Genomic DNA, 12,445 nt, shown 5'->3' with positions numbered 1-12,445 from the left:
CCACAGACATTGCTAGTTGCTCCTTCGGAAAAAGGGTCCCCCTTCCTGTTCTTTTGAAATGGCCATCTCCAGGGCAATGTGGGACCAGGGGGATCCTGCGTGGCCACCCCCACTGTCTCCCCCCACTTCAGCAGCACTGCAGCTTCTTTCCCCTCTCAGTCCCTGAAACTTCCCCACAAGGTGGGCGCTTTTCCTACTGGCATCGTCTGTGCTTGGACGTCCCCTTTCTTCCCGGACTCCCCTCTTCGTTCCAGTAGTAAGAGAACATCACCATGTCCGGATGACAAGGCTTAGATGATTCTCCGAGCTCTGAATAATCAGGGATGAAGGTTTAATTATGGCACTACACATGATATCCACAAGATTTGGCACTCTGGTCATGTGAGAGAACAGCACTAGATGAACTTATACTAATTAAGCAGTCTGTTTCCCTTACTTCTGGAAACTGCAAGGAGGTATAAATGTGGGAAATCACTTATGTTAAAGCGAAATAGAGACATTTTTTGAATCTTAAATAATCTGAATTGAACCTAAATCTTGTGGCCCCAGCCTTGTTTTATCCAGCTCAGTTTGCCAGTCTGTAATCTCATCCTGCTTTGGAGCCTGGAAATGTTCTTGCTCGCAATCTCAAAGCAGAGCAGATGTTGCATAAATAGAAAATAGGTTGTGTGCGCAGCCTAATCTAAGCACAGAAGGGCACAGAAGAAGGTTTGGATGAATGTAAGCTAATCAGGGCACAGATCTGCTGTACTTTGGGACTTAGGAGCAAATTTTTTTTCAGATGTATTCTGCCTACCAGATCCCAAATATGCTGTTCACTTTTTCCCACTGCATGGCAACTCCCACTTGGAGCTTTTTTAATTTTTTGAGAATAAGGTGATGCCTGTCAGCTCAAGCTCTCCAAAGCAAATGGCTGGTAAGAATTAATCTATTCCATTCTTCCTTCCATGTCTGACTGACTTCTGCATCCAACGATCTTGTTATTCTAGGTCCAAATTAATCAAAGTCCAGGAATTATTATTTCAGATTCCGTCAATGGAAATAATAAAGCCAAATCACTTAGCTGACTTAGTTGTATCGCCCTTTCCTATTGTAGGATTGTAGAGTCTTCTGCCACCCGATTGAAATTGGTTGGATCAACTTAATTAGCATAGGCAGAGTGACTGAGTGCATGGCTTCCATAAAGTATCTTTATTAACTATCAGAAAGGCCCAAGGAAAAGTTTGATAAAAAATAACCTATTTACCATCCCAATTTTGCTGTAGTTGCTATTGCATCAGTTGTTTTCTTTAGTAAAATTAAGTGCCATATTTGCAATTTTTATAACGCTATCCTACATTATTTACACAAGAATGAACTGTGGTTGTGCCAACATGCAATATGTAGAGACAATATCTCTGTTTACACTAATTCATTGTGAGAAGAACCAACACTGCAAAGTTGATGCTTTTGTCAAGTTTTCTTTCTTCTGGAGGCTCACATACGGGTGGGGTTTTTTTCCCCACGTGTTACCCACAGAATGGCTTTCACATGAAAGTGCTATTGCCCTCTTGGTGGAATCACAGCCATACACAGCAGATATCATCCTAGCTGACCTCTGCAGTCACATATTCCACAGAGATATTAAGGCAAATGTGAAATGGCCATTGATGGCTCAGGCGCCCGTACTCTCCGCTCAACAGATTTTCAGTTACTTGGGGCTTCAGCAGAACTTAGACTTAGTGCTTTCAGGAATTTGACACACTATAGCTTTAAAGACATTCTTCATATTTTTGACTTCATCTTTAATTATTCTAAGTTAATTATTTAAACATTTTATTAACTTGGCGATGGAAAACATAAAGATCAGATTTATTTCCTGCTTTTTGTGCGTTTCCGCACTGAAGTCAAGGTTTCAGGCAACAAGGCAAATATTTTTATGCAGATGCAAAACTAATCAGCCAAACATGAAAATACTCCTACGGGCTTTCCTGGAGGCCTTGCTGGGGATACTGCAATGCAAATAATAGATAAGGCAAATAATAAGTAATATAGCAAAAGTATTATAAGGCAATAGGATTCAGTTAGGGACCGAACGTAGTGGGTGATCCATGTGAGCTGATACTACTGTCCTTTTTAGAAGGTTCAAGATGGCATATCTTTGCTATCTGGATCTCCTATCATGCTTTTTTAAACCCTCACAATGGTCTTCTATAATGCACTCCGTCAAAATGCATGTTTCCTCACAGATGATGTCATTTAAGCGGAAAAGAATTGTAAATGCTTCTTTGGCCTCCTGTAGTTTTTCCTGGGTAGCCGGTTGAGCTCAAACTACTTCTCTTTCCAGTATGATATTTAAGTAATCGATATGATTTTTTTTTTTGGATACGCGTATTAACAGTACTCTATGTAGTTAGAGAATATCCAGGAATATTCTAACGCTGCGCAGTAATTACATATGGCAGTATTTTTGCTCCCCATGGTTTGCAGTTTTTCCCATACAAAATAAGTGACCGAGACGACAGGCAGGAAAGTTTCAGTGTGATGTTAGGAAAATCGAGAAGAGCGAGTTTACTGGGGAGACTACAAATAGCTTTTGTCTTTCCTAAGGAATGACTTGAAGATAGATATGCAGTGCAGCAACATGAGGTCCATCTTTTTGTCACCTCCAAATGAGGTTCCGGCAGTGTGCTGTCCGGGAGGAACCTGCGGGCTGTTCCGGGCCGGACGCTGGCGCAGGAGATTGCAGCCTGGTTCGTTTGCAGGGTCACGTGATGGGAGCGGAGCAGCCTGTTGTTCCCAGCCTGCGCTGCCATCCAATAAGTTTCTGATGCTTAGAGTGGATTTGCAGGTGTTGGCTCTAACCTGTAGAGTTTCCAGAAAGGCTGGGGACCCAATTACCTTCTCTTGTTGGGAATGTTGCTACAGCTGAGACCAGAGCAAGGCTAGGCTGAAACTTAGGTGCAAGGGAAGGTGCTGGGAAGGTATAAAGCATCTTGGCATAAAGACCCTCCCCTCCTCCCCTTTTTTTTTTTTTTTTTTTTCTTTTTCCATCCCTAAATCTGCTGAGAAAGATACAGGGTCAGATTGATATATTTAAGAGTGATCCTTATCTTTTTAGTTCTTAATGATTGGGCATTTACAGTTTCACCATAAACACATAAACATAACTATGAAATGAGAAACATTCCTTACTGAATGAGTTTATTTTTATTTTGTTTTACTTAATTCTGTTTCAGTGACAAAACAGATTAGTTTCCCAACACCATGCCTACAATTTTGTCATAAAGCTTACAATATGTAATGTGTCTTATAAAGCCCCATTCTGAGATTACACGAATAGTGTGAGAATCTCTACCTCCACTTATGTAAAAGTAAATTTTGACTTCAATGAATTGCAGTGGAAAACTTGAAATAAATAAGAGAAAGATAAAAACAGAAGGATCTCAAATGCATTGGAAAGGCATTTGTGTACGGTTTTGGGTCTTTTTTGTTTCTAAGCTTCACTGTTTATGGCAAATCTTATGACTTTAAGCACCGGTCTGCTGACTTTTGGGTAGTTGGAAGGGGTAGTACCCAAAATATCCTTCAAATTATTGGTCCTCTCCTCGAGTCATTTAGTTTCTCCTATCCCACAGATGCGTGCCTCATCCTGCACGGTCTTCCCCTTTCCCAATCCTCTTAGGTGCTGGCAGTGCTCCGTTACTGTGGCTGAGGAGGTCTTGGCTTCTCTCTGGTCCCAGTGAAGCCAAGGTGGCCAGGAGAGTACGGCTCTTCTAGTCCTGCCTTCCTGTCTCCGCCGGGCTCAGCCTCTGTCATTTCGCCGTGTGTTCAACATCTTCATTTAGATTTGGCCCCGGGAACAGCGAGTTGTGCTGAAGAGCCAGACGTCTTTCACATTAAATTTTAAGGAGAACGGAAAGCAAATGACACAGAGTATAAAATAAGTACTTAAGTAAACGTTTTAATCTCACTTGGGGCAGTTTGACAAAATAATGAAAACATACCACATGCATATGTGTCTGCACATAATCATTGTCGTCGTCGTTTGCTTTTGTTGTCAGCAAAATTAAGCGGCAGAGCGTTTCAGGGAAGGTTGTGCTTGCGATTCGGCGGCAAGCCTCGGCTCGTGGCAGGGGCGCCCAGCCTTCGCTAAGGCAGCCTGCAGCGTATGACCTGAGACGCGTTGCTCTGCGGAGCCCAGGAGTTTTAAGAACAGCCTCTGCGTGTGAGCAAGTACCTGCTTTTACGCAACATGAGGATCAAGGTCTCAAATGCTAATTCTTTGGTTTCACCTGAAGGTACGGCTTGCCAAATTTCAGGCTGGTTCTGATCCATGGTGGAGCAATGAAAGTGATAGTTCTTTCTAGAGGTAAGGTCATACTGTAATCCAAACCAGAAAAAGAGATTGTGTCCCAACTTGTCTTGTATTCATTTCAAATTCTGTGCAAAAGTTTGAGTAGATTTTTTTGAGTAGATAGTGCAGCTATGATCTTTTTTTCATCAGAAAGAAAGAAGCAGCAGCAACAATAATTCACATCAGTGCATTATCAATTATTTGTACTGTTAGTGAATTTGCAACAAAATTAAAAATGCTAACAAAACGATAACAATTTGACTACAGGGACAGCAATTTCCAGGTCATTTCGTGACTTCTGTGAACAAATTTCTTCCAGTTTGGGAAATTCAGGATTATTTTCATTTTGATAAGAATGGAACATCCATTCAACAGACAATAAAAGCTGTTTAAACCTGTTAAATACTATGAAATAGATGTGTACAGCTAATTAAGGTATGTGTTGAATAGTAATTATGTCATCCTGAGGGATTTACAAATAGAGTCTAGTTAAAATTTGATTCAATCTTCTATCATTCACAGAAGGTGCAAATTATTATTCATTTAGCGTGCTCTGATTTCAGTTCTAAAGGTAATCCAGAAAAAAGGGAGAGGGATTTCTGTTTTATCAGCATTGTTTAAGAACTAAGATCCCTTAATTATCACACTGTACCAATAGTCTGCTACCCAACTTACTGAAGCAGTCGTTCTGCTTTGAAACTAACAATTTACCCTCCAAGCAAAGGAAGATACAAGAAAAAGTGTTTAGTCAGCAAGCAAATATACCAAATTGTATGTTTTGGCTTTTGTTGGTGCTCATGTTTCTGAGCTGTGCAAACGTGAGTCACTTACACAATACCTTTCAATCAAAGGCATCAAAGCAAAGGAGACAGATTTCACAAGAAAAAGGCAAAAAAAAAAAAAAAAAAAGGCAAAGGTGAAATAAGACTCCATGGGATCCAGTTCTGTCAAGCTTCTGGAACTTCTTTCCAGGATCTTTCTTTTTAGGTAACCTTGGTAGACTTTTGGCCTTATTCCTTTGTGCAATTTCTCATCATAGTAATGAAGGATTAGGTAAGATTCCTCATCACCTTGTGAAAATATTATGGATTCTTTTACAAGGAAGTTACTTTTAATGACCCTAAAACAAAAACCGTTTCTGGACTTATAACAGTAATTAGCAATCCCCGTAGTTACCATTAAACCTGGCCTAAAATGAAAACAAAAATATTAATGAAATATTTTTATGTCTTGGAATGATAACTGCATCTTTCAAGGAAATTGTGAAATTCCTAAATCAGAAGACCCCAGGACCTATAGTGGTAGTGGGGGTGTGGTAGAAACAGGTTAAGTTTCTGTTCTGCCTGATTCAGAGTTCCAGCCTCTCTAGGTGCTAGGACTTCTCTTCCGTATGTCTGAGCTGTCATGGACATTTTGTCAAAACTGAGATATTGATATTTTTTTGTTTGTTGCATTTTAATATTTTTTTTAAGTAGGAAAGACTTTTCCCACAAAATTGTCTTACCAAACCTATTTCTTCAACTAAAAATAAAATATCAGACAATAGTCATTACCAAAGTTACAAGACATTACTCCGGTTTTTCCATAAACTAAGAACATGTAATCCGTGCGGTTATGTTGGCAGTTATTGTTTGGACTTCTTGGAAAGTAACTTCTAGTGTGCTTAGACTGGATGTATGTGTTGTGTGGTTTTATTGCAGAAAGGTGAATGTTCTCCTGCCCTACTTTTTTACAGTGCATGTTTTCCTGTTGATATCAGTGGGACTAATTATGTGTGTTAAACAGCTTTATGGGAATAAGGGTTGTGTATCCTGCCCTGCTTAATGCCAGCCGGTATTGAGGAGCAGCCGCCTCTGAGAGGGAACGCAGCAGCTGCCCAGCAGCTCTCAGAAATGCCGTGCAATTCTTCAAGTTGAGCTTAAGCAAAGGTGCTGGGCTTCTTTGGAAAAATTATCCAGAAGTAAAACCTAATTTCCCGTGTTCTGATTTTATCTTTCTAACCGAAGTGGCATTTTGGTAAGGTGAATAGAAGAACCCGCATTATCTTTGGTTGGTTGGGTTGGGTTTTCTGGAGAGAGACAAATGCGCTTGACATAACTGGTTTTCTCTGCGTGTCCACTCATATTTAATCTCTTGACACAGCTGCTTGCTAACAGTATGGTTTGAAGTACTATCCACTGAAAAATCGTAGTCCTAATTTGTCGCCTGGAATTTGGCAGAAAACTACCATGCTTTTTTTTTTTTCTCTTAGACTGCTTTATAGAGGTGTGTAATATTGTAGGTAATATTGTAACAGAAGTGGAAAGTGTTCCCAGTTCTTAGCAAGATAAGAAAATGTTGTTTCTTATCTGTGATTTGAAAAGAGATGAAGGGTCAGTGAGGTAGAGATACGTGAAAGCTATTGTGCACTTGGTAGGAGCTGCAGAGGAGGAATATCTCTCACCAGTGGCTTGTTTGAGTGGAAGGGAAGAGAAAGAGGCAGCTTCTAAGTGAAGGGAGAGGACTGGAAAAAATGTCAAGTAAATTCAGAGAAATTTATTGGTTTATTTGCTTAAAGGAACAGGTGCACAGCTTTGAGATGGTTACTGAAAAGAAGAGAGCAAGTCAAGTTGAGGGCAGCTTTAAATGCTTGCCTGCTGTTGATGCTTTGGGATTTATAAAAATTCATAGGCCCCTTCGGTCTTTGGAGATAGCTGAGAGAAGCAAGGAGAATGGGACGGGCTCTAAGCCACCTGAAATTTTGAGGGATTGCATGGAAATACGGGGCAGTCTGCTGGTCCCCAGATGTAGCTTAGCTGGGGCTTGCCTTGTCTTCCCACCAGCCTTAATGTAGCTGCGTCAGAGAGGGAGGCAGTTGTGCTGGAAGTGTTACGGGGAAGGTTTTAGGCTATGCCTGTCCCCAGCCAAGAGTTAGCTGCTTGGAAGTTGTTTTTCTCAGCAGCACATGCAGGAGCTATGAAGGTGGGCAAGACTTGATTTCAAGATCCTGAACACGTGTGCCAAAGTTGGTGGTAGGGGCTGGTTGGGTGTGCAGCCACTTAAATAAGTTCTTCTCCTCGCCATCCCCAGCAGGTTTTTAGTTGATTTTCATCTGGTGTAAGCTCCAGGAGCTACTGGCTACCTGGCCTGTGCTAGCATTTGAGCTTGGAGGGAAGCAGATGCCCCAGTACCTACCCGTCCCTGCCTTCTTCTGTAGAAAGCAGAAGAAAGCTGTCTTAGGTGCCTTTTTTGTATTACAATAGCAGTGGATTTATTTGGACACCATGGTGACCAAATACTAAGCTGTTTTTTCTTGATACATCCATTTTTGTCTTTGCGTTTATTTGCACACCATCAGCCAGAGATGCATGTCCTGTATTGAGAAGAGTGACGACGTCTCATGGGCCTGGGGACCAGGGCTATGAAATTAGGCCCTAAAATTAATGATTGTGCGCTAACTGTGGGAGAAAAATCTCATATTTATTCTTGAGTAATTAGAATGCATTGGAAATGTGTGGCCGGTCTTTCTCCTTATTAGACTGAAAGCTATAAACTTAACTATCTTTAAACATGAAAGTTAAAATTCTTCTATATTCAGCTGATGCAAGAAGTTGAAGCTTCATGTAAAACAGTATTGCAAGATGCTGGTGTGCAACCTGAGGGGAGTCCATTTGAATTTTATGGAAGCGAGCCCTTTGCTTCCCATAAAGAACTAAGATGAATGAACACTAACACCAGACAGTCACTTTCCTAAAAGGTGCTGCAGAGGGTTTCCCAGTGAAGATTTTTGCAATGGAGTCAAGCACTATAAAGTCTTTGACTCTACTCAAAAGCTGCTGTCACGTATCTCTATCCAATAAGTTATTGTTTCGTATCACAGAATAATAATAACTTCAGGTTCAGAATTCATGATAAAGCAGGAGGATATTTCCAAGAGGGTGGCGTCTCTCTGGGACAAGGAGATGAAGAACTTCTCCATAGAGCTTGTAATAGGAATAATGGAAAAGGACAAGCTTGCCCTCCCATTTCTTTTTACTGGGATGTGCACACAGGTTGCCTTCTTTTACGGGCTAGTAAATGGTTTGAAGTTTTGGAGCTGCATAGTTAAAGAGTGGAAGTAGCTACAATAATTGGTAGTGCACATAAAATCATTTGTTGCTGAGCTTCTAATAGTAACAGATTTCAAAAATTGCACTTACATTTTGGAGCTGGTGGAACATTTGAGGGATTTATGTCTAACAGAATTTGCATTCCATGTAATTTGGATTTAATGACTCGGTGTAACGCAGGCAAAAGGGTTTCTGAGTATGTGACTCCCCTTTTCCGTGGCACAGTAGGTATTTCATCTTAATTTTTGGTTGCATGCTAAGAAATCAATATGTAAAGCAAAAGTGAACAGATACTTAAAAGGAAAGCATCGGGGAAGTTGAATAGTCATTAACTGGGTTAGTATTTAAAGCTGGCATATATTTCTGAGTGGGAAAGGGCTTCAGAACGGGGCAATTCACAAACCACTTCTTCCCCTTCAACAGCTAATTCAGAGACAGCAGGTGTGTCAGCCGCCCCTTGGAAAGAGGACCAAGTGTAGTTTGTGACAGAACTGAGTGGAGATGATCCCAAGCTGAAAGTCAAAACAGGATCTTCTTTTAAGTTCACCGAGTGACCTGCAGTTTTATTCCAGCGCCTAACACAGGTAAGAGGTTTCTACAGAATCTGCATTTGCATTTCCCAAGGTGTTTTAATTTGTGAATCCTAACTCTTATTGATTGGCGCTCTCAGGTTTTGAAACTAGTGATGCAGTGACAGCTACCAGTACCAGGTTTTTTGTTGTTTTATTTGGCTTTAAGGTATCTGTTTTGGCAAAATCAAGTCAAAGAGCCATGGTGCATTTGTCAGCAATCCTACAGTAATGAATGCGTACGCTGAATATGTCTGGGACCAGAATTTGAGAGTAAAAGAGGACTGTTTCTTATCTTTGTATCTCATTTCCATGTGAATCAGGAGAAATTTATTTGATTTCAGTGAGAGGTCCACATCAAGGTGGGAAGTGTTGTCGGCTCTTGGCCCCTTGCTGGAGCTGGTTCCTGGAGAAAGTAAATTTGGTCCTGAACTGTGTTGCTGTTACAGAATATATATTAAAAAAAAACCCAAAACTGAGAAATTCCGGCATGCCTTTTGAAATGTTGTGTATAAACACTAGGGATCTGGCTGAGAGAGAGACTACTTGCATCATCCAGGCTGGGCCAGCTGCAGGCAGCCGTGTGGCTAACTGTTGTTACTGGGCTGATGGGGCAGAACCCTTCAGGAAGGCAGTGAGGGTGGGAATGAACTCCGTGTTGCAGATCCCCACCCTGAAGTTTCTTCCTTGCTCCTTCTCAGTCTCTGTAGGCTTTTATACTTGCTCTTGGGCATGAAGTGCCTTGTTCCTAGGCAGACCTGGGCTTTCCTTTTTTTCTTTATATAGGATCAACTGTGCAGTCCATATAAAATGCCCTGCCATGTGAGCTGCTTGAGAAGTCATGTTCGGTGGGAGTGGTGAACATGCTCTGTGTCTGCACACTGGAGGGACAATGCCTTTTAGATCATGAAAACTGGGGGCGGCTTTGCTCCATCATCGTTTCATTGGGGGCGAACAGCAAGAAAATATGCGATTCTATTCTCTCTGGCTTAATTTCAATCAGAGATGGGTCTTCAGGACATCGTTCTTCCACAGCTAACGTGCCCACAAGACCTCTGTATGAAGATGCAGGCATTGCCTTGAATCAGTGCAACGCATCCTGTTCTGACCCCCCCACACCCCCCAAGCGCTGTTTCTTGTGACTGCATGACGCCAAAGCTGTTGGAGAGGACCCCCCCTCAAAATGAGGAGCTGCCTCTGCAGCTGCATGGGCAGCGAGAGGCGGGGTGCTTCCACGGGGCAGCAGCCACAAAAGCCGCTTTCTGACAGATAGTGTCCTTATTCCTTAATCATTAGCCCTAATGAAGGGGTTTTGTCATATTTAAAACAAAAAGAAAAAGGAAAAAGAAAAAAGAAACTGAGAAAGAAAAGAAAAAGAGAAAAGAAACAGCCAAGAAGGAGAAAAGATGGGGAATAGTTGGGATTATCTCTGTGCCGTCTCTCAGGTCCAGTGACAACACGACTACAATGGGTAGCTTTCAGGACTGCATATGGTCTTCCTTCCGAGGGAGTTGATTAAGCGACTCCGGATGAAATTGAAATCCTGTGATTTGACCTTTGTCTGGCCTGGGAGGGCTGCAATTCGCATAACAATTTCCTTTTGTTCTTTGTTTGGAGTTATTAATCCAACATGAGCCTCGAATTAATCAGGGGTAGTGCGTTGTTACATTTCTAATTCACAGCTCCACTGCTTGTGTCTTTTTTAATTAAGGCCGAATGATAGCAGGCCTTAGCCCCTGATTGCAACACTTACTAACCACACATTGAGGGATGAAGAGGCTAAATAGGCAGAATGAGATTACTTCAAGGTTTCACTTAATTGTTTTCTTCCTTTAAGTAAAGAGCACTGAATGAACATTGTTAATGCCAGGCTGGGAGTATTTCTTTTATATATGTGTTATGTGCGTGTGTGTATGTGTGCGTGCTGGGGTGGGGGAGGTTATGACGGGTGCGCCGAGGACGCGGAGCTCTAATGGGTCAAGGGTTTGTAAAATTGAAGCCTTTGGTTATTGATTTAAACCATTCCTCCCACCTCCCCTGGGGGGCAGGGGCAAGGGTAGAGGAGGGAGGAAAAGAGTTGAAGAACGTTAAACTTAAGCTAACTGCATGGGTTTTCTTGTATCCTGCGTGATCCCATTTGTTTATGTAGTTTTTTCTTGCTGTTTACTTGTGGTTCAAAGGTAGAAATCCCAGGAAGATTGAAGGCTATCAGAGGTGCTAAAAAAGTGTGTCGAGAGACACGGCTCTCTGAAGCCTGGGAGTGGTAATAATGATAATACAATAAAGGCGAGCCAGTTGTGGCACACACCCGATTTTGCTTATACTGAAGGATGTTTGAGTCATGTGTCAAAAGCTGTTTGTAAATTTGTATTGTTGGAGCAGTTCAGGGCCACAAAGGCGCAGGTGCTATTCCAGAGGAATGGTGTAAAGGGTCTCAGTTAGTTTCCTGCTGGATAACTCAGCCTGCGCCAGCCATTTGGGATGCTGGAAAAGAAAATGCACTGAGCACCCAGCCTTGCAACGTTTATTTGCACAAAAAAAAAAAAAAAAAAAGGATGGCAGGATTCATATTATTCATATTTACAAGATCAGGCCCAGTGTTTTGGTCTTCTATGGTGCAGTACATTTTATATGATTATTGTGGAGAAAGGTTAATATTTAGGATCCCAAACCTTCAGTTGTTGTATACAGAAATTCCATTGAATTCAATTTGTGCTGTGCACCTGCAATATCAGATAGAGCTCTGTAAGTGTGGGAAACTAACTCTTCCTGAGTTATTTCATCTATCCGAGGAGCTGGATGGATGGGGGAAGCACGCACTTGGAAGAGTTAATGTTTCTGTGTAAAATGGCAAGCCGGTGTTAATCATACCAGGCTGCACAGATACAGAGCTGCCGTTCTGATTCTGGCACGGGATATACAGGGCAACAATGCTGTTGCTGCTTTTCTGAATTCTCCATGAGCGGTGGCTGTTCCACACAGGATTATCTAAGAATGCAATGATAAAACCTCTAGATAGATTAAGCAAAAGTAGAGTATAAACTCCAAAGGAGAAAAACGCTCCAGGTAAAAGCTTATTTCCGTATTTAGAAATCTAAATTGTGAACTGAGTCTGCTTTTTCAGATGAGCCTCAAAAGAACAGGCTATATATTCAGTCTTCCGCATAAATGTAGAGTATCTGGAAACAAAACCAAACTAACACACAAATCTTTAGGGTTGGCCTTCAGTTGCTGCAAAGAAGCACCAGTGACTTCATTTCTTTCTATACTCAGTCACGTCAACACAGGATTTACACTGAATTGGGTTCACAGGTTCAAAGCTGTTTTCTTGACTTTCCTGCTCTTTCCTTAGATGCTGCCTGATCCTGCGTGTCAGGATACTTCTGGATTCTCAGCTCCCGTGCAGGGAGAAGTCAATGGGATAAGAAGATGCTCAGCCTTTGTTGGAGTAG

At 41.7% G+C, this 12,445-nt stretch overlaps 1 protein-coding gene across 6 annotated transcripts in view; it reads left to right on the top strand.

The window, feature by feature from the left end:
* The window catches only part of SOX5 (SRY-box transcription factor 5), a 656,088-nt gene that overhangs the window by 303,686 nt on the left and 339,957 nt on the right, over nucleotides 1-12,445 (top strand). For 5 of the 6 annotated variants that reach the window (XM_063358081.1, XM_063358046.1, XM_063358063.1 and 2 more), the window contains one exon: nucleotides 8,848-9,008. The exons of the other annotated variant lie outside the window; for it this stretch is intronic. The gene's annotated coding sequence lies outside the window, so the exon portion shown is untranslated. The remainder of the gene's footprint in view (nucleotides 1-8,847; nucleotides 9,009-12,445) is intronic. 6 annotated transcript variants of the gene reach the window in all.

This window comes from Chroicocephalus ridibundus, chromosome 1 (assembly GCF_963924245.1).
Source record: "Chroicocephalus ridibundus chromosome 1, bChrRid1.1, whole genome shotgun sequence".
Lineage (NCBI taxonomy): Eukaryota > Metazoa > Chordata > Aves > Charadriiformes > Laridae > Chroicocephalus > Chroicocephalus ridibundus.
This window is presented reverse-complemented; position numbering and strand designations above follow the sequence as displayed.